Source organism: Tyto alba, unplaced genomic scaffold (genome assembly GCF_018691265.1).
Source record: "Tyto alba isolate M040663 unplaced genomic scaffold, T.alba_DEE_v4.0 Super-Scaffold_2, whole genome shotgun sequence".
Taxonomy (NCBI): domain Eukaryota; kingdom Metazoa; phylum Chordata; class Aves; order Strigiformes; family Tytonidae; genus Tyto; species Tyto alba.
In genome coordinates, this window is record NW_024881282.1 from 20,674,877 (window position 1) to 20,694,521 (window position 19,645).

Genomic DNA, 19,645 nt, shown 5'->3' on the forward strand with positions numbered 1-19,645 from the left:
ACATACAAAATATTAAAAAGCATTTTTAGACATTGGTATAGTGGTAGTAGGATTGATGAGCCACAAGAAGCAAGATCCTGCACAATAGAGAGCAGGAAGAATAATGAAGACAGAAAACCAAAGGGAATGATATGGATAACAGTCCTACACTAAAGAAGGTTGGCTATTTTTTTTTTAATCCAATCTATACCCTGGTTATTCTGTGCCTACAATACTTTATTTTAAATCACTAATACAACACAAGTCTTGTGCCAGACACAATTTCACTACAGTTCACTACAGCTGCCCCAGAATAGCTGAGGTACAAGGGGCTGGAAGAAGCCAGAATGGAACTCTGACTGAAAAAGAGAAACACCTTGAAGTGTTGTAGATCATACCAAAGAGTTGCAGGAAGTCAATGGGGGAACGGGTTATTCCACACATAAATGATAATCTGGATAGAGAGACGAATTTGATGTCAGCATTTCCTCCTCTCATTTCTGTGGTAAATACTTCAATGACACACTTCAGCATAAAGCCCTGTTCCAGTTTCATGTGTCCCATCTCATATCACAATCACTTTCTACTTGAGGGACAGGAGCCATTTGTGAACTGCCATGAGAACTTCAGTTTAGCAGCATGAGCTTTCCTTTCTCATCAGCAAACAATTAAAAGCAATGAAACTACATGCCCATATGTGCTTCAGATTGGGTTGGCTAAAAGTTGAAATTCTTTCAAGCTATGATTTGTTGTTTTGATCTCCAAGTCCATTCTTGTCCAACAATTCCTGCAGTGCTTCCTTTATTTCCTACTTTTACAATGTTTTCAATCATGTATATTTCTCCTAAAATCCCATTTATATTCCCTTCCTCAATGGCTCATTTCCCAACCTCCATTATAAGGCAGCCAAACTTCTCCTCCATAGCCGTCATCCCAGTTTCATGTGCATTTCCTCCCAAGCCCTGCAAAATTTTGGCTTCCCCAAGACTTTTAACATTCTCTTCACCTTCTAAAATCCTGCCTTTGTCCACTCACATAATAATTTTTTCCCCTTTGTTGCCTGACAACCTTTTCTCACTCCTTTCTCCTTTTCAGTTATTCCATGGGTATTCACTCCTCTCTGCATTTCCGAATGTCCCTGCCATAAACTTTGTCAGAAAAAATTTATTTATCATTTATGTGCCAAATCGGCAAGTCATCCTTCTTCTCTGTCACAGGCAATTTCCCTCTTTACCTCCCAGATACTTTTTTGCTCCTCCCAAACTTCCCAACCCCGTATTCACCCAACCTCATCTGACATCTGTTCCCTACTCCTTGTGTGCCCTCCACAACCTCCGTCCTGTCCCGGCTCCTACCACCCATCTCAGAGACTTCCAGGAAAACGGCTCCCAGACTCGGACCTCCCAGGCGGACCCCGAGTGCCCTTCCCTTCCCCGCCACCGCCCCAAACTCACTCCCCGCCTCAGGCCGACCCGCCGTGGGGCCAGGCCCGCCCGCCCCGGGCCCCCCCGCGCAGGCGCACTCCGCCGAGCGCCGAGCGGGCGGGGGGCGCCCTCCGGAGGCGCCGGCCGCTCCCGGCCCGGCCCGGCCCGGCCCGCCACAGCCGGGGAGACAGGCTGCGACGTGGCGAAGGGAGCGCCCTGTATCTCCCAGAGCCGGGCCGGTGCAGCCGCGCCGGTCGCCTGTTGCCACAGGGAGGGTGGCGGTTGGGGTGGGGGTCCCGCCTCCGTGCCCGCGGGGCGGTGTGAGGAGCGGAGAGGGCGGGCACAGCCCCTTTCCCGTCCCCCGCTCGGCCTCTCCTCCTCCCTCCCCACCCCTCGGCCCTCCTTTCCTCCGCGCCGCGCTGGCGAGGCTGCGAGAGCGGCGCCCGCCCAAGCGCCCGGGGCTGCCGCCCCGCCAGGACGGGGGTGGGAGGCGCTGCCTGCGAGGAGGAAGCTGGATGAAGACTTGTGCCTCAGGGCGGGTTCGCCAGCCCCTCGGGCATGAAGGGGACCGCGGGGACTCTGCCCTGCTGCCGAGAGGGGACATCAGGTAACCGCCCCTCACGCTGTCCCCGTAGCCGTGAGCGCTTCGCCCCCGGCCCGGCCCAGAGTGCCGAGAGAGGGCAAGTGGCATCTCAAAAGTTATCCCCCCGCCGCTTGCCGCGGGGCGAAGGGCAGAGGAAGGCGGCGAGGAGGCAACACATCGTTGTTAATTGTTTTTTTTTTTTTTTTGGTGGGGGGCAAGAGCCGCTTCGTGCTCTAGAAACTCCGTCGGGTCGCCGAGGCGATGCTTTTTCCCGCTGTGGGTGCGGCGGGGAAGGGCCGGGGAGCGTGGCGTGCGGGCTGGCGGTCCGTGCCGCCGGGCTGCCCTTGCCTCGGCGCCCGGGGGCGGGCGGCGGGGCTGCGGCCGGCAGAAAGTTTCCAGCGGGGGTGAGGGGCAGGGAGAAGCCGGCGAGGATCCCCGCGGGAGGGGAGCGTGGGGCGGGGGGGGGTCTGCAACGCAGTTGGCGGTGGGCAGTGGGTGCTGCGGCTTCCCCTCGCGTGGCGGGAGCGGCGGTTCGCTGAACTTGTCTCACTGGCGTGCTCAGTTGCCGTTTGTTACGGAGAGGTAGGATTAAGTATCGGTAGAGGTATAGTGTCGGCATCTTTAATGGCCACGGTTTAGTCTCCTGTGAAATTTGATCACCTCCTTGTGTCAGCTTAGATATGTTTAAGAGAAGAAAACAAACGACAAAATCTTACCAGAAGGAAAGCATAGCGGTACAGCTGAGACTTCGGTATATTTGTTGTGTTGTATGACATAACTGTAAATGCACTGCTGTTCTTTTTGAATCAGGCTTTGCTGGGGCTTTTAAACTGAACATTTGCTGATTAAGTATAAACTTTTAGTAAAATATGTGGAATATCATTAACACTATTGGAGATTAAATCCCACTTTAAATGTTTCACAGTTATTTTATTCCCCCTTTGCTCACAGTTTATACAAAGGACAGTAAGTCAGATTTTTTTTTTTTTTTGCTTAGTTCTTCTAAAATCATTTAAGGAAGTGAACAGAGTGCCCCACAGAGGTTCTATGTACCTTTGCTACAAAGTGAAAAAACAACATTGAACCACCTCAGAAACAAACAAAAATAATCTATACCTTCAAAAGCCTCCTTCCTTACCAGCTGGAACAAAGAAGTATAGATTGCAAACTGCCCTGACAGTGAAAAGATATAAATAATTAGAAATCAGGTGAGGTCCCCCTTATAGACAATGTTCTGCACTAACTCCCATGGTTACGTCGGATATAATCTACCTTAAATTCTGTTTTACTTCCAGATTTTCAAGTACCAAGGTAGTCCCACAATGTCTGTTGGAAGAATCAAAGGAAAAACTTAAATGCAATGAGCTCAGTTTTGTTAGATCAGAAAAGTATGTATAGCTTTTTTGTTTTGTTTTAATAGTGTAAGAAATTTGGAGCCAGATTTAGGGGAGCGTTCAAAAGCAGACTAGATTGAGCAACATACATCTGTTACTGCAGGTAATGCCTGTGATTGATCATTGGACATTGATAAGGCACTATACTTAAGGTGATTTTCAGATTGGGACTTTCTTAATAAACACACAGTTATATTCCCTAAGAAGGTCTATCACAGTTAATGACCCAGTGCAGCTTTGAGAGTGCTTTATGTATGCTCAGTTTTTTATTAATGGACTTCTATATTGCATTAAGCTGAGAGAGGGCTGAGGAAAAAGTATAGGCGTGTATAAAACTTGAAATGCTTCCCACTTCTGTGTGTTTTGTTCTTTGTTTTTTTTTTTTTTTCCCATTGTCAGCTTCAAATAGAACATCTCTCTGAGCTTTCATGCAAGTGGCAGATTTTATTAAACATATGAAGCAATTTTCTATTGTAAAATGTTCTGTAGTTCTTACTTCCTTAAAAAGATAGATATGACTAGGGAATTATCATTCTTCTTGACAGCATGACAGTTAAAACTTGGTTTGCATAGGAGGGAGCGTGTGTAGTACATTAAAAGAAGGTGTCATTCTAAACTGTCATTGACTAACTTCAATATGGTTTTTGTGAAAGTGAATATATTGCTTGTAAATGACTGCTAGGATGTAACTAAGAGGTAAGAAGAAATTAATGTAGTTATGTAGGGGTCTAATTTAAGATTTTGATTACAGGTTTAATAGTTGGATGCCTATGGATTTAGTGCTTAGTTTTATAAACAGGTATTTCAGTTCATGTTCTTCATATCGGCATCTCAGTTAAACTCACAAATGTACTGTTGATTCAGCAGAGTTTAAGCTGTGCAGAGGTGAAGTATGGAATTACGCCTTTTTTTAACATACTGAAGCAAAATGTTTTTTTGACTAACAAGCTTCCTATTCTGATAACATGGCCAAATTGTATGTAGATACAGCTATCGAAAGCTGATGTCGTGTTAGAAGTCAGGAGCTTAATTGTAACCGTATGTTGAACAAATGTTCTTTTACAGCATGTGAAATTTAAAGCAGTGAAAATGGCCAGGTGAAGCAAGGGGTCATATAAAATGCCATTAAGGTATGGTAGTGTGGGAGGTTTGGTTAAAAAAAAAAAAAAAAAAAGTAACAATTTAGAAATTGAGAGTTTTTTGGATATGAACTTTTACCATAAAAACTAAGTTACCACCTTTGAAGATAATGCATAACTTGAGGATTTGGGGTAATGGTATACCTGGAGAAATAGTTGAGGTATTTGCTTTTACCTGAAAGCTATGGTTGCATATACAGCATTTTTTTTGTAGTTCTGTTTGCAAACCTTGTACTGCTATACTTTAAAGCCTTCTCTTGAAGGCTTCTCTTAAACCATGGCAGAAAATGTGTTACTTCATTGTTAAACCTGTCTGCAGTGTGGTTGGACTAGGTAAAATCATGGTGAAACTAGCTGAGTGAGTGTAGTGTTTCTGTAGAAGCAAGAGGCTGATACAAAACGGAATACTGACTAAAGAAAATTCCATCTTATGTACAAGTTTAACAGCCAGGCACTGAGGAGTACATACTATAAATCTGTTGAAAGTGAGGGCTAGCTTTTGGGTGAGGATTCCTTCTGGTGCCACAAACAAATAGCATGCCTGCAGAATGAGCAGTGTGAGCTTTCACTTTGCATGCCCATTCTGGGTGTTTTTCCCTGTCTTTTGTTACATCTCCACACAGTCTCCTCTCAACTGAAAGACTCCTAATTATTTAATTTTTCTTTTTACGTCACCTTTTCCAGACCTCTGGCAGTTCATATTTACTGCTGAATTTGTTTCAGTTCTTCTGTATGCCTTAGGTAGAGTACCCTCTGTGAAAAAACAAAGCTGTAGCCTTACCAATGAGTAAACTATAAAGATTAGTTTACACTTCAAGGCAATGTGTTGTCTTTTATGCAGGAATATTCTATTGCTGATCACTTTCAGCTCTTGGTAACTCTAACCACCAAAATTCCATTTTGAAGAATAGCTACGTATTATTTGTCCTCATCCTGTATTTCCTCAGTTGACTAACCTTAGCTAAACTACTTAACTTCCTGAATTACATCTTAATTTTCTCCTAGCTTGTGTCTCCAGTTTAGCATGATTATTCTGAATTTTAGTCCTGTATACCAGGACTTCTAGCTCTGGCTTCTAGCTTTCCTTGGGCTGATATCATGCTCAGATTTAACAAGTATACTCTGTCATCTATCACCTATTAATAAACTTAAATATTATCTATCAGGACAAACTGGAGCAGCCCCTCTTAATAAAGTGTTCAGGTTTGTCAGTGAATTGGTAATGATTCTCTGAATGTGGTATGGTAACCTATTTTTAAAATAAAACCAGTGCAACAGGTTTCAGTCCATGCGTACTGTATGAGTCTATAAATATGGGTGTCATTGTCTTTTATCTTCTGTTATAAAGCCCAAAGCAGGAATAATACATATTTCTGTTATAGTGATTTTGGTTACAAAACATCACAGCTTTCAAGTAAAGAAAGTGCTTATAGTTTAGAAATGCTTTTTAATACAGTAATTTTCACTGAGAATTCAAATACCTTTTCCTGAATGTTAGGTCAAAATACTCCTGGACAATGTACCTTGCAATCACATCATGTATACCTGTTTGTAATTAAAATGCTCTCCACAAACCTCATGAAAATTACCGAGGTAATATATGTGCTAGTTTTACCTTTTAGTTTCTGACAATTATTCATAGTAAATGACTTTAGTCAGCAAATAGTGGGGAATAATATGTCAAATTATTGAGCTGTTTGATTAACTACTATGTTTAAGATAATTTCTAAAGGTCATACAAGGTCAACATTTGTACACATTTATGGAAAGATTATAGGAAAACTACAAATAGTGTTAAAAAACATGATTCTCTTTTAGGGGTGTATGTTCCTGAAAACATTAGCAATCTACAGTCTCTTAACAAATTGTCATTACATTAAATTTGATGTTAAATTTACCTGCTTTCTCTTAGAATGTGAGGGTTTAGATTTAATAGAGTGATACTGAGCATCTAATTATTTCTTTTTCCACTTCAGAGGAGAGACTCTCCATGATGTTCCAAATTAATGTATTTGTCAATATTGCTGTTGTTTTAAGTCACATAACACCAATCACCCTCTGAAATTGAAGAATTACTTTTGGAAGCTACAACATATGTAAATCATACAAAAATACCCAAATAAATTACATGTGGTTGTGCATTAAGCATTCACTACTTCTGAAGATGAAAATTTATTATAAACAATTCTCAAAATTTCATAATATCATGTCTGTATAAACCTGGAAAGACAGCTTTTATTTGTTTTCTGAGTTGATCTGTGGAACTTGGATTTTGTATAGTGAACACCATTGTTTTTTATTATCATAAAAAATTACTGGTAAAAACATGTTTCTCTATATTGTAGAAAAGTAGATACCTTTTAGGAGTTTTGATGAAGAAGTTTCACGATTCAAGAAATTGTACAATGTGTACAAAGCAAAAATGTGTTAATTCAAAAAAATTACAAAATAGCATATATATGTTTGTGCTAAACGCAGCAATTTATTTGATTTCAGAAACAAATGAATTCTGGCAGTTTTTGCAGAATAAAGTTTCTTTGTTAATGAGGGATTGTAAACTAATTTACAACATCATTTGTAAAAGATGTTGTATCTGAAAGATCATAGCATTTCTATGGCTTTTTCCCCAGCTTGATTTCTTTAGACACAACACTTCTTTAGGCTATAAAGTTTTGCATGAAGATTTTTCCTAAGAGGCTTGAGAACACCCATATTTTTACATATATTTTTTCACAGAGGTGCACATGTACATAAATAAAAAGTACTCAGTCTTTTCGTGATGCCTGTTTCAAAACCTGCAAGTATTTGAATCAAACGCCAAGAGAAGAGAATCGAAATGGAAAGATCTGGCTGATGAAATAAATTTTTCTGGAATCTCCCACTCCACTCTCGGAAACAACCCCCTACAAATCATTTGTGAAAGAAGGTTGTAACCAGTCTTGAAAAGAGTATGGTAGCAGCCATTGTGGAAGTCCAGAGGTGGCCTGCCACCTCCTCCTTGTCATTTCAGTTGACACTGAGTTCTGAAGCCTTCTAATCCTTAGAAAGAAGGTTCAGTTTTTAGAAAACCATTTACTGTGTCTTGGCACTGGCCAGAGCCATCTTTTTGTCTGAAATGCAAGGTCATATTATTACTTCTCTTGGGACATTGATCGTTGGATGACGTGTGTTCTTCATGGATCTAGAAGGAAATCAGGAGGTCTTCTGAGGGTCTTTTCAGGCATGCGATGTGTTCACTAAACCTTGTAGACAGTGGGATCTTCTTCTTCCCTTAGTTCACTGGCTGGCTAATGCAAGCTCATCCCAGGAAGTTCTTTAACTGCTTGGGTCAGTGCAGGACAAGTCCAGTTGAACAACCTTAATGGTCTTGTCAGTGTGAAGAATGCTCTCCTGTTCCTATCAGTATGTAAAATTCTTTGAGGCAATTACAGACTCCCATACTGTGATTCCACCAGGTTCAGTGTAGCAGCCTGAAACCATTGGGCATTGGTGGGAAAAAACATGATGGTTGGGGAATTACTTCTGTATGTATGTATGGTATATATGATGATGTCTTGTATGTGTATGCAACATACCCTGTGTATGCTTTGTATTCTCCAACTAACATTTTATAGTAAATTCACGCAGATGGCAGCTGCTTGGGCATTAAGTGGTTATTCATTCAGACATCAGGGCTTCCCTGTGGCAGGTTAACCAAACTCGTGACAGTATGCTGCTTCACTTCCCAGTCAGTGGAAATATGGATGCTTACTGCATAGATTGGAATTTGTCTGAATCAAGATCGATGGTGTTCAGAAAAGCTGTTGATTCGTTGCAGCATTTTAAGTTTCAGGAAGCCCAAAATGCAAGCAAATTATTCTTACATCAACTTCAGGATTTGCTGATGAGAACTGGCAACTCCTATGTGTACTATGTAAACGTCATGGTTGAAACCCAGCAAGCTGCCAAACACTAGGCAGCCACTCACCCTCCCTCACCCTGGGAGACGGAGGATAGAATTGGAGGGATAACGATAAGGAGACTCGTAGGTTGAGATAAAAGCGATTTAATAATCAAAATAAAATATAATAATAAAATATACAAAGAAGTAATACACAATGAGATTGCTCACCCCTTGTCAACTGATGCCCAGTCCATTCTCAGTTTGTAATCCCAGAGGAGAGAAATCCTGAAACCTCAATCCCAGAAGAGAGAGAGCCTGCTTCCCAGCCGACCCTCATCTATATACGGATCATGACATTATATAATATGGAATATTCCATTGCCAGTTTGGGTCTGCTGCTCTGACTGTGCCCTCCCAGCTTTTTATGCGCCTGCACACTAGCAGGACATGGGAAGTTGAAAAGGCTTTAATTTCTTAGCAACAAATAAAAACATCAGTGTATTATCAGCATTCTTCTCATTCCAAATCCCATGCTGAATCCAAAACACAGCACTATTCTAGCTACTAAAAAGAAAAAATCAGCTCTATCCCAGTCAAAACCATGACAGTATCCACCCCTTATGCCATACCACTTACATTATGCTCAGGTTCCATGTTTTCTAATACATTCTAATAAATCACCATCACTTTTCCTGGGTTTTGATGTATATATACAGATATTCCCTTAGTCTATGGGCCATCCCTCCAGAATGTGTAGTGAGCTCATTAAGTCCAGGACAGTAAACCAAAAAGCAAGGGGAGCCAGGTCTCCTTTGTCAAGAAAACATGATATTTTGGGTATGTTATATCACCAGTGAAACTAACTTTTTATCAGTTAGCTTACCTGGTTCCTCAAACTTTCACAGATTAATTCAACAGGATTTTGAATTTGTTCAGGGTTTTGTTTTTGTTTTTACAATCATGTCTCTTTTGAAACTATGTTACTTTGACTAGGGTTTTTTTCCTTGCAGGATTTTATTTCCTTCAACTGTTTTTGCTAAACTAGAAAAATTCTATTTTGTCACATATGATCTTAAAGTTCTTTACCAACCAAAATGTTTCTACGACTCGATATATTGGGTATTCCATCCATAGAAGGATTTGGACATCAACCAGTCTGGAAATATTTAGAGGTAGATGTCTGCAGTCAGGCTAATTCTTTTAAAAGGGGATTCTAAAATTTTAAAGAAAAATTTTAATTGAAAAGGCTACAAAAATGTGAAACTAATTCTGTTGTTGAGCATACAACAGTTTTTCAAAAGAGCAGATATTTCTATGCTTGCATGTGGAATGAGCTAGCTAATTGAAATTATGGAAGTTTTCTTCCATCCCAAGAAGTGTTATAAAGACCACAGATCATCTGAATTTGTTGTTTTGAAAAAAAGTATTAATATATTCAAAATACAGTTGAAGATTTTTCTAAAAGAAAAGAGAGGTTAATTTCTTTAGCAGTTTGTTCTGGGCAAAAATTATTTAGTTACTTTGCATGTTTTCACAATTTTGCTCTAGTGAGTAAAGCTTTAGTTTGGAGAAAGAAAGGTGAAAAATAATATAATTTCTTTTCTTACCTGGAAGAACGATGCAAGGTATGAAACACTTTATATGATGTTTGTAGCAACTGACTTTATAAAAATATATATGTCTGGGCTTAGTACAGCACTTGATGCTTTGGCTTCAGCACCCAGTTTCATAAGCAGAAGAGCAATTCTAACATTCTGCAGGGGAGGGAGAATTCTTTTATTTTCTTTCAAGACTGTGTATTGTTTTTAATATATGATATATTTTTAAGTGAAAAATACATGTTCTAAGGGAGGTTCCACTTTTAACTGACAGATCAGAACTACCTCATATGTATTTATGAATGATTTGATGGTTTTATGAAGCTCACTTTCTGCTTTACATTGTCACCAGCATCAGCAGAAAGGATGATGAGCGCTTTTGTTCCAGTTATTCTGTAAGGGATGGGAAAGATGGATGTTTAAAATAAAAAAAAAAAAAAAAGCAGGAGACACTCTGAAAACTTCTTGAATCCAGTGAAAGATTAATCTTAGCAGCTCCCACCTGGTCTTGTACTGACTGTGAACATTCAAGTCTTTGGTTGTTTTGGACTTTGTGCACTTTTTTCCTGCTCTGGTGTTCGATCACTGTGGAGGATTAGCTTATTCTAACAAGGCACTATTTGTAGACACAAGTTTTCTACAGAAGCCCTTTGTCATGTTGTTGTCTATTGCTTCCACTCTCTGTTTAAAGTTCTATTCTACAAAGGGCGTTTCTGATTCTTGCTGCTCTTTTTCCTCCTCTTCCATCACATATCTAATATGAATGTATGCTTTTAAAGAGCTGCTTTAAAATTTAAAGGAGCAGGCTTTCCAAGTTGCTTGTACCAAATCTGATTGAGGTCTCCTTTGCTAGCAATGAGAGAGCACTTATGTGTATTCCTAGTCTATTTGTCAAAAGCTTCAGCATATCGTCAACCTATTCCTTGACATATGATATGGCATACATAGTTCTGGAATAGTGTCATAGAAAAAATTGGGTTTTATCTCCTGACATAAGTAAAGAACACATGCAAGAGAACTATCAATGAATTTCCTCAAAGTTATTGAAATATTTATTACCAAAAACTCTCAAAGAGCCTGAGTTGTAGGAGAGAAGATTCTGTCAAAGGCAAATAGTTACTTAAAAACCTGGGAAGAAAGAGTGGGAATAAATGGTTATTTTTTACCCCAGATGAGACAGATTGCCAGTGAGATGTTGGGATAAGAGATACTGAAACATACGCTGTTCAGTGCACTCATAGGTTATTTGAAGAAGAAATCTAGTAGGGAGATGAGAGCTTTAGCTGAATAATAGTGAATTAATCAAGGTACTTGCTACTAAAACAGCAGCATTATTTCCTGGGCAGGTAACTTTCATTCTCAAGAGATGCTAAGTAACTTCCCAAAGAATCTTTGCTTTAGCCCTTGCCATCAGTCATCTGTTTTTGAATACTGTTGGATCCTCAAAGAGGAGTACTGGAATTACGGAATATAACTTTCTGAAAATGTGAGTTCACAGCTCAGTGATGATCAGAATAGTGAATGGAGTATTACAAAGTAGAAGAATAGGAACCAAGTACAATGCAAAAAAAATATATAATGGAAAAAAATTACTTGTTTCTGTTAATTTTAAATACCATAGGCAGTTACAGTTATTCTACCTTAAAAAAAAAAATGAGTTTCTAAACAATCCAGGGAAAGGCAGAAAACATGTCAAGGAGATGGTATACCTTCTTCAACAGATGATCATACAGATTACAGCTCTTCAGCTTGTAAAAGAGGTGCTAAAAGGTAACATGACAGAAGTTGGTGGCATTGAGTTGCATGAAAAAAGGTGAAGATGAGCTCATTATTCACCATTTCTCATTGTGTGATCACAGTCAGTGAAATTATCAGTCAGAAATAAAATAAAACAAAATATTAAGTAATTAAGCTGTCAAATCCATTGCCACAGATGTTATAGTGGGTGCATATATGTCATTCAAAGCAGAGTATTCATATTGATGGCCTTTCACTGGTAGCCATCATGTGGAGATGGTCCAGAGACAGTTTCTGGGCTAGGAGGTCTCTTAGTCTCAGATGCAGAGAGGTAGGGGAACATGCCAGTGATGGAAGTGTCAGTCCTTGACCTGTTTCTTACAATATTTTCATAAACATCATTTTTTGTCAGAAATATGGCCTCTGTTACATTCACCTGTATGCTATGGATGCTGTGGTCAGATGCAAATGGACATCTGTCTCAAAGGAGTGTGTTCAGATAGCTTTCTACTGGGGTCAAATTATCTTGTCAAACGTTGCGTTTTAATTCAAGTTCATTCAATGCTTTCTTCTTGCTCCATCTGTGTAGAGAAAGTTACAGCACAAAATTTATACGATCTGAATCACTTATTACTCCTTTGAACTAAAACATCATTAGTAGTCATGACGTTAAATTGTGATACTAATTGGTTTAAATACCACTAAAAAAATGCCAAAAAAAGCTGTGCTTTGGGGGATAAGTAGACTCCCTCATCGTTGCATTTTCAGGGGTGTAATTACCAGGACATTTCAGTCAAGTTTTGCAAAGAACTTACCCAAGATATCAGTAAGGACTTTCCCTGTTCCGAAAGATTATTTCAGGTTGAGCGCTGTATACGCGCTTCAGTTCTTGGTGCAACTGAATGTTGCTTTGAAATCTATGACAATGTGATGGTATTGCACAGGCCTTTATTAATAGATTCTAATACAAGAGCATACATTAAGAAATTGATAATGCAATTAAAGATGCTGCATTTTCAGAAATATAGTTGGTTTCATGTTAGTATTGAGCATTGCATGTTTAGGATTATAGCAAACTGGAGGCTACTGAAATCTTGAATTCTGACTTCTTAAAAGAAAGGCAAAGTCAACTTTACCCAGATCAGTAGTGAAACTACACCCTCCCTGATCCCCAGCTGAAGTAACAGGTCTTCAAGGAAAACACATACATTTATGGAAAAAGGTCTTTTTTCCTTTCTTTGATAATACCCTTTTGTTAGCATATGCTGTCTTCTTACCAGAAAATTTGACTGATGGCTGAGAGCAAAACAGCAGTGTCATCAGACCTGCCTTTTTAGGGGAAGTTACTGTAATTCTCAAGTGTCTGCAGTAACCCATCAACATGGGTTACTGGGTTCTTAATACTGTATAATGATGAGATATATATATATGTGATTCTGCTCTTTGTCCAGTTTGTACCTGCCTTTCTAATCCCTATTTAAGAGACCCTTTTCATGAGAATAGGAATAGATTACATTTTTTGAAACACTAGCCTTTGAGCAATAAAGGAAGTATGTATAGATGATAAGGGAATTTTCACTGTCATTGCTTTTTTATTCCCATATGTGAAGGTTAATCTTAAATCTAAGACAAATGAAATACCAATGCTTAAAGAAAACAACCCTCCCTCCCCTGAAGTATGGTGCTGTGTATCTCTATTATCTTCTAGTTAAAACTAAAGATTGCTAAACTGTTCTCAGTTTTGGGATTCTCTTTTCTTGTGGTAATCTAAGACACGGGGGTATCTAACACTTGGAATTGTTGCTGTCATTATACATGATGTCTCTTACACAACACTTACTGAATTATTTGGAATATTTTGAAAGTATGTGTAAATTACAGCAATTTGTCTATATCTGTATTCAGGATTTCTTTTTTTTTTTTTTTTTTTTTCTTTCAGTGTTTGAATGATAGGTTAACTTGTAGCCAGTTCAGTCAATAACCCCAAACCAGTATCTATTATTATTATTTGCTCACCTGAGTACAAAAATATGCTAATAACAAATCCTTTCAGTCCCCCATTCCAACAAAAAATACAGGTGTACCTAAGGATGCCAGTAGACTTTTGACTCGGGTTGCTTATGTACTTGGTACCTGCACATACGTCGTTGATCATGCCAGACTTATCTGTGATGAATGCAAAACTGATTGAGGACCTTATATTGCCAGATAATAATTTTCGGACATGCATGCTGATTCATGTGTTTTGTTTATAGTCCTAAATCAGGCTGGTGAGCAAGTACAGAAAATTTTCCTCATTTTTCTAGCCCATGTTTCCAGCAGACATTTGCTGCATCCACTGTTGGCTGACAGGCTTATTTCAAGGTCCATGCCTATTCAGAAATCAGCTTCTCATGCAAATATCCAACAGTTGAGGCCATCTGTGAAATCTGCTTCTCATCTATCCGTCATTAGAGGTTATTGATTGTACTGTCATTTTCAGGTATAATCTTTGACTCAGGGTCAGTCTCTTTACCATGAGTACTGCAGCTTCCAGCTCACTGTGTAAATGATGAGCATGAACTCAAAGAGATTTTTTTGCACAGTGTGCAGAAAATCCTAATTAACAGCAGAAGTGACTAGACTAAAATAATTTTTATGGCTGCATACAAAATCCTGTTTTCATTTAAATTGCAGCTCCATGAGGTTTTGGAATACCTAGTGGAGCTATAGGAATACAGCTTTGGATGAATTCACTACAAGCTTACCTCACAGCTATGTCTACGAGACATTCATTTTTCCTGGCAATTATGTTTTTATTCATGTGGCAAAAAGTTCTAAAAAGATAGTACAGATTTAGTAGTTAGCACAGGACTACTTGAACCTGAATTTGTCTTGTCAGGCTGAGCTACTATGTGGTTTTTCTGTCTCTTACTTATGAGTTGTGACAGTCGAACTAAAGTTATTTACAGGAGCTAAGGAAGCTGCAAATAAAATTTTGACATGTCTCCCATATGCAGAATTTTCATAGGGATAAAGATCCTACTGAAATATCAAGGTATCTCTCAACCAGTACAAGCGTCTGCACAAACAGGATCCTTCTTGTGAATTGTTAACTTACTCTGAAGGAATTTTGAGTCAAATTTCAACCTGTTGAGACCTGCTAAAACTTTGGAGATGCAAAGATTATCACAGACAGTGTCTTCAGGCTTGATCTGCAATAGTGTTCTTTCTGAGAAATAACCTTCCTGTCAGCTTTCGTCTTATTTACCAGAGGAACAGCATAATTGTCAGTATGCATATTTGTTAAATACTGTGATTGTGTTTGGAGCTGATAAAAACTTCAGGAAAAGAGTTCCAAGAGTGCTTTTGGTTAGGGTGCCGTTCAGTTGACTGAAAACAGGCATCTGGGCCCGATGGTGTCCTATCTGGCCAATAGTTGTTGCTATAGAAGGACAGAAGTCTCCCATATTTGGTAACTCCATGTAGGTGCCTCAGATACTCTAAGGCACCTAAAATACATTTTTTGGGGAAACTGAAAAAGTCTTCTGTTGGTAGAGTACAGCTTTTTTGACACGTAGGCACGTCCATGTAGATTTTTTTTTTTAAATTTTTTTCCCCAATCTTGATGTGAATTGCACTCTGATTTCCCAAAGCCAAAATGCTACTTCCTGAAATTTTTCAACAGCAAAATATGAATGTGTACATTAATTTGATGAATGAGAAATTGTTGTTACTATAAATTAGAGGCATGAGTTTGGGGACTGCATTGTAAAAAAGATATTTATGTGTATAGACAGAAATATATTATGTCTCTTGGCCTCTCTTCTTTTTTCAACCTGTAATCTTATGAGTTTGGAATCTGAGTTCATCAGGAATTTATTGATAAAGGAAATGGTTCAAAGTGTTTTCACTCTGTAAAGTCCTCCAGGATCTTGAAATGCATGAAATACTTATGCTGCCCCAGTTGACCCCATTGGTTCAGAATTACCAGGTTGTCTTTTTGTGCTGCATAAAAATGTGAGTGATTAAAATGGAAAATAAGTATGTATGGCAATAAAAAAAAAAAAAAGTACATAAGCAATAGGTAACCATTTCTTTCTTAATTCTCTTCCATTCTGCTGTATTCTTCAATGACAATAAGAAAGCAGTAAGTTAACTAGAACCATCAGTGAGAATGTTTTTATTTTATCTGCAGTCATGTGAAAAAAGAAGAAAATGCATACCTGACAATAAGTGGATTGACTGAAGTTGATTGTAGTTACAAGCTATCTCTGAAATCAGCTGCAACAGACATCACATAGGAGTTGCCTGATCCTGATAATAGGTGAAGAGACTGCCATGACTTTCTCTGAGTAACTCTGGAAAATTAACTCATTCTTTCTGTTCATCCTTTTGAATAGCTTGTTAATGCAGACATTATTCTAAAGGAGATGCTGGCATGTCTCTTCCTCCTGTTAGTTTTAGATGTAAACTCATTTAGCATTAATTACATAAATTATGCTTTTCACAGTCTAGGTCTTTAACGAGAAAAAAATCATGAGATACAATTGAGACACTCTAGGCTTTCGTCACAAGAAAGCACTTGGTACTGCATGAGAAATAGGGAGAACTGGTGATATCTTCTATAGTCACAGAAGATTAAGGAAACAGGGTGATTCTAATGAAAATAAAAGATTATCGCTTTTTCTTGTAAAATAGTCTTACACTATATCTTTATTCTCTAGAATCAGTTGGAAGGAACAAATGAGAATCTTAAACTATGTGTTGATAATGTGAAGAACACAACACTGGTATATAAAAATGTCTGAAAGATAATCAAAGCAGTTTCAATTATCTACTTATAATGGGTATTAAATCATGCGATAACGGTTCTGGGAAATGGTATACTCTTACAGTAAGTGAAGTAAGTCTGCTTTAACATGGAAGGAATGTCTTTATATCTCTACTAAGTGGACAATATCTCCCGAAAGAGTTAGAGATCATACAGTAGCCTATGTATCATTGGAGAGAGTTAGGGATAGCTGTCTGTTTAGAGGTATATGCAGATACATGCAGGTGTTTGAGTTCCAGCAACTATTGTGGAAATTGCTGTGGCTGCTGCCAGTATAACTCTGTTAGACACAGTAAGCACAATGCTATAATAAGATGCATGCACTGTCTTTACGTATTGTTACTGACATAGTTTTAACATTCTATACCAGGGCACAATTAAACATGACATTATTCAAAGAGTACTCTTGAAACACTTCATAAAATCACAGGACAAATAAAAGAACTAAAATAAAATCCTGTATTTCTGAAGATATGTATTTGCCAATATACTTTAAACTTTCATGTTACATATTCTCTATCTGTGCTGATAACTACTTTAAATTCAAGAACTGACTTGTACTGAGAAATGCTTGGGTTATTATGAAAAATTTAGTAAGAGATTCTAAAACTAGAGTTTGAGTTAGTAGTAGAGCAGCTGAAAATGGAAAAGTTCTGTTTTTTTCCTGCATTATATTTAGGGTTTCATTATAAGTAATGTTTCAGAAAGTCTATGAGGATTAAAGGTTTAATTGAGTGATGGTAACTACCTATGAAAATGGCATTTATGACACAGATAAATGTTACAAAGTGTTCAGATGCTAATCCAACAGAAGATACTAACATGAAAGTAGTTGAAATGCTTTTCTGTCCAGGAAAAAGCAGAGTTCCATTTCCTGTAGGTACTGAGCAAAAGAATAACTTCTGTTTCACAGTACATGAGTGTTACAATATTCAGTATTCATCCAATCACTGAAATGAGGTAATTTTGTTGACAGTGCAGGTTAATATTGAGGTGGTAGTTCTGGTAGTCTGTGTTGACTTGTTACCTGAGCAAGACAAATTTTATAGCTTTCTAATTTTTAAATAGTACTATTAAATACTGGTAAGTAGTGTTTGAAATTTCAGTAATTGTCTCTACTCATTATAAAATCATGTAAATGAACAAGTTTATTCCCCCTTCAATTCTTAAGGAAAGTGGAAACTTCTCTAAACTTCCAATAATTGGTAGTAGTGAGTACTTTCCATCTATTCAGATGAAATGCTGGACATCTGACTCCTTTCTGATGGGATACTCCTGTTACTCTGTTCAGTCATAAAAAATTGTAATAGCTTTTGGTTATGTAATGCTAAAATGACTGTCATAGCCTTTATGACTTCTCTGTTAATTTTATGTCTTCTTGTTAATTTAAAAACTTTACTAATAAAAACTGTAAATGTTATTATATTGTCTCCTCATGTGAGTTATCATCAGTCATCATCCCTACCTGTGCAACACAGGCCTATATCACTCGAGGAAATGGAAATGCCTATGGCATCAGCAGGTTGTCCTCTCAACTATGTATGTTATTACTAGGCCATTGAAAAAATTTTCACTGGATTTGCTGGCAGTCAGCTATTCTACAAGACACTTAAAGATTTGAGATACCACAGAGGAAGTTTTGCTTAGCCTAGGGGAAGATTTCTCAGTAAGCAGTTTCAGGAGGTCATCACAGATTAGTTTTAAGTAAGATACAGGCAAAACATTTTGTTATGTGAGTTTTCTTGAGCTTTGACTTACTGAAGAGTCTATAGTGTAGTTAGTGTACTGTAGGAAATTAATACATAGTCTTTCTCATCACAGCTGTCATAAGAAACCAGGAGGTTTGTTTCAATGAGTTTGATAGTTCTAAATTTTATGTCTTCACCATCATCATTATTGAATAATGGGTCTGTCCATTACAGAAGTGTCTGTTTACAGGCAAGAGAACATTCTGCTCACTAGTGCTTCCCAGAATGAAATATAATTAAAGCTATAGTTCTGGTGACTTACTGCTCTTGAATAATTCACTTTTGCCTATAGAAGTAAATACTTAAGTAAGACACGGCACCATTTCATGACATTTGGAGTGCCTCATGTCTCAGAATATTGGCCTTACATTTTAATAGGAAATCTAAGATAGATGTAAATACAGAGAATACGTAGTAATATGTTACTGAGAAGTTATACTCTATTTGTGTGTCTAATTTTATAATAAAATTACAATGTTCTAACTTCTGTAAATAACAGACTAAATAGGGCCCAGCTTTCCAAGTGGATAAATCTCATATCTTATTTAGTGACAGGAGACACTTCCCATTCATGTAACCTTTAGTTTACTGGCAGAAGGTATAGTGTAACTTAGAAGAGTCAGACTATATTGCAATCAAGTAAGAATCCAATTATCTTTTTTTAACTGTTCCTACCCTTTTTTTATGACACGCCATGCTGAAATTGTAATGAGAATTCCCAGGCTTACTTCAGCAGATAGATGGCAGAATGAACATTTTTATAACTGCAATAAAAGCTGTTGTGTTTTATCACAAGTCCTTCCTATTATCTTGTTTACCTTTATCAGAATGGAATCCAGTAATATAGTAAACATTACCTCAGAATAAGCTTCAAGGAACAACCCCCTTTTTGTTATGTATATTTATAAAAAATATTTCTTATATATTTATATATGAATAAACACACACACTTTTTAATATTTTGTTTACATGTTTACTTCTCAGCTAGACTTGCTGATACATTTTGGTAGGTAATATTTCCTGGCTACACAAATCACTTTTTCACATTTATGTCAAACTTGAGTTGATAGTAACGTTAAGGTCACAGTGTTTTTGTAGCTTAACCATAGAAGCACCTTATCAAAATTGCATGATGTCAGTGCAGCTTGACCTTGCATGTAATTACTAATCAAAAGCAATCCTAGTAGGTGGTTCATATATTTCAACTGAACAAAAATACCATGTCTTTGTTTTCTCTTATAAGTAACAAACAAGGTCACAGTAACTGGCCGAGAGGGCATTTACCAAATTTCTCAGGCCTAAACTTTTCTCTATATTGCTTCAAAGCTGAAAATAAGATGGTAGGGT

The 19,645-nt window shown here is 38.0% G+C and overlaps 1 protein-coding gene across 5 annotated transcripts in view; it reads left to right on the forward strand.

Annotated features, from left to right (window-relative positions):
- Positions 1-1,663: 1,663 nt before the first annotated feature.
- Positions 1,664-19,645, forward strand: part of SGCG (sarcoglycan gamma) — a 145,144-nt gene continuing 127,162 nt past the window's right edge. For 3 of the 5 annotated variants that reach the window (XM_042791917.1, XM_042791918.1, XM_042791919.1), the window contains exon 1: positions 1,667-2,010. The gene's annotated coding sequence lies outside the window, so the exon portion shown is untranslated. Of the gene's footprint in view, positions 2,011-19,645 lie in introns of all 5 variants that reach the window. The other 2 variants (XM_042791922.1, XM_042791921.1) reach the window with 2 other exon arrangements.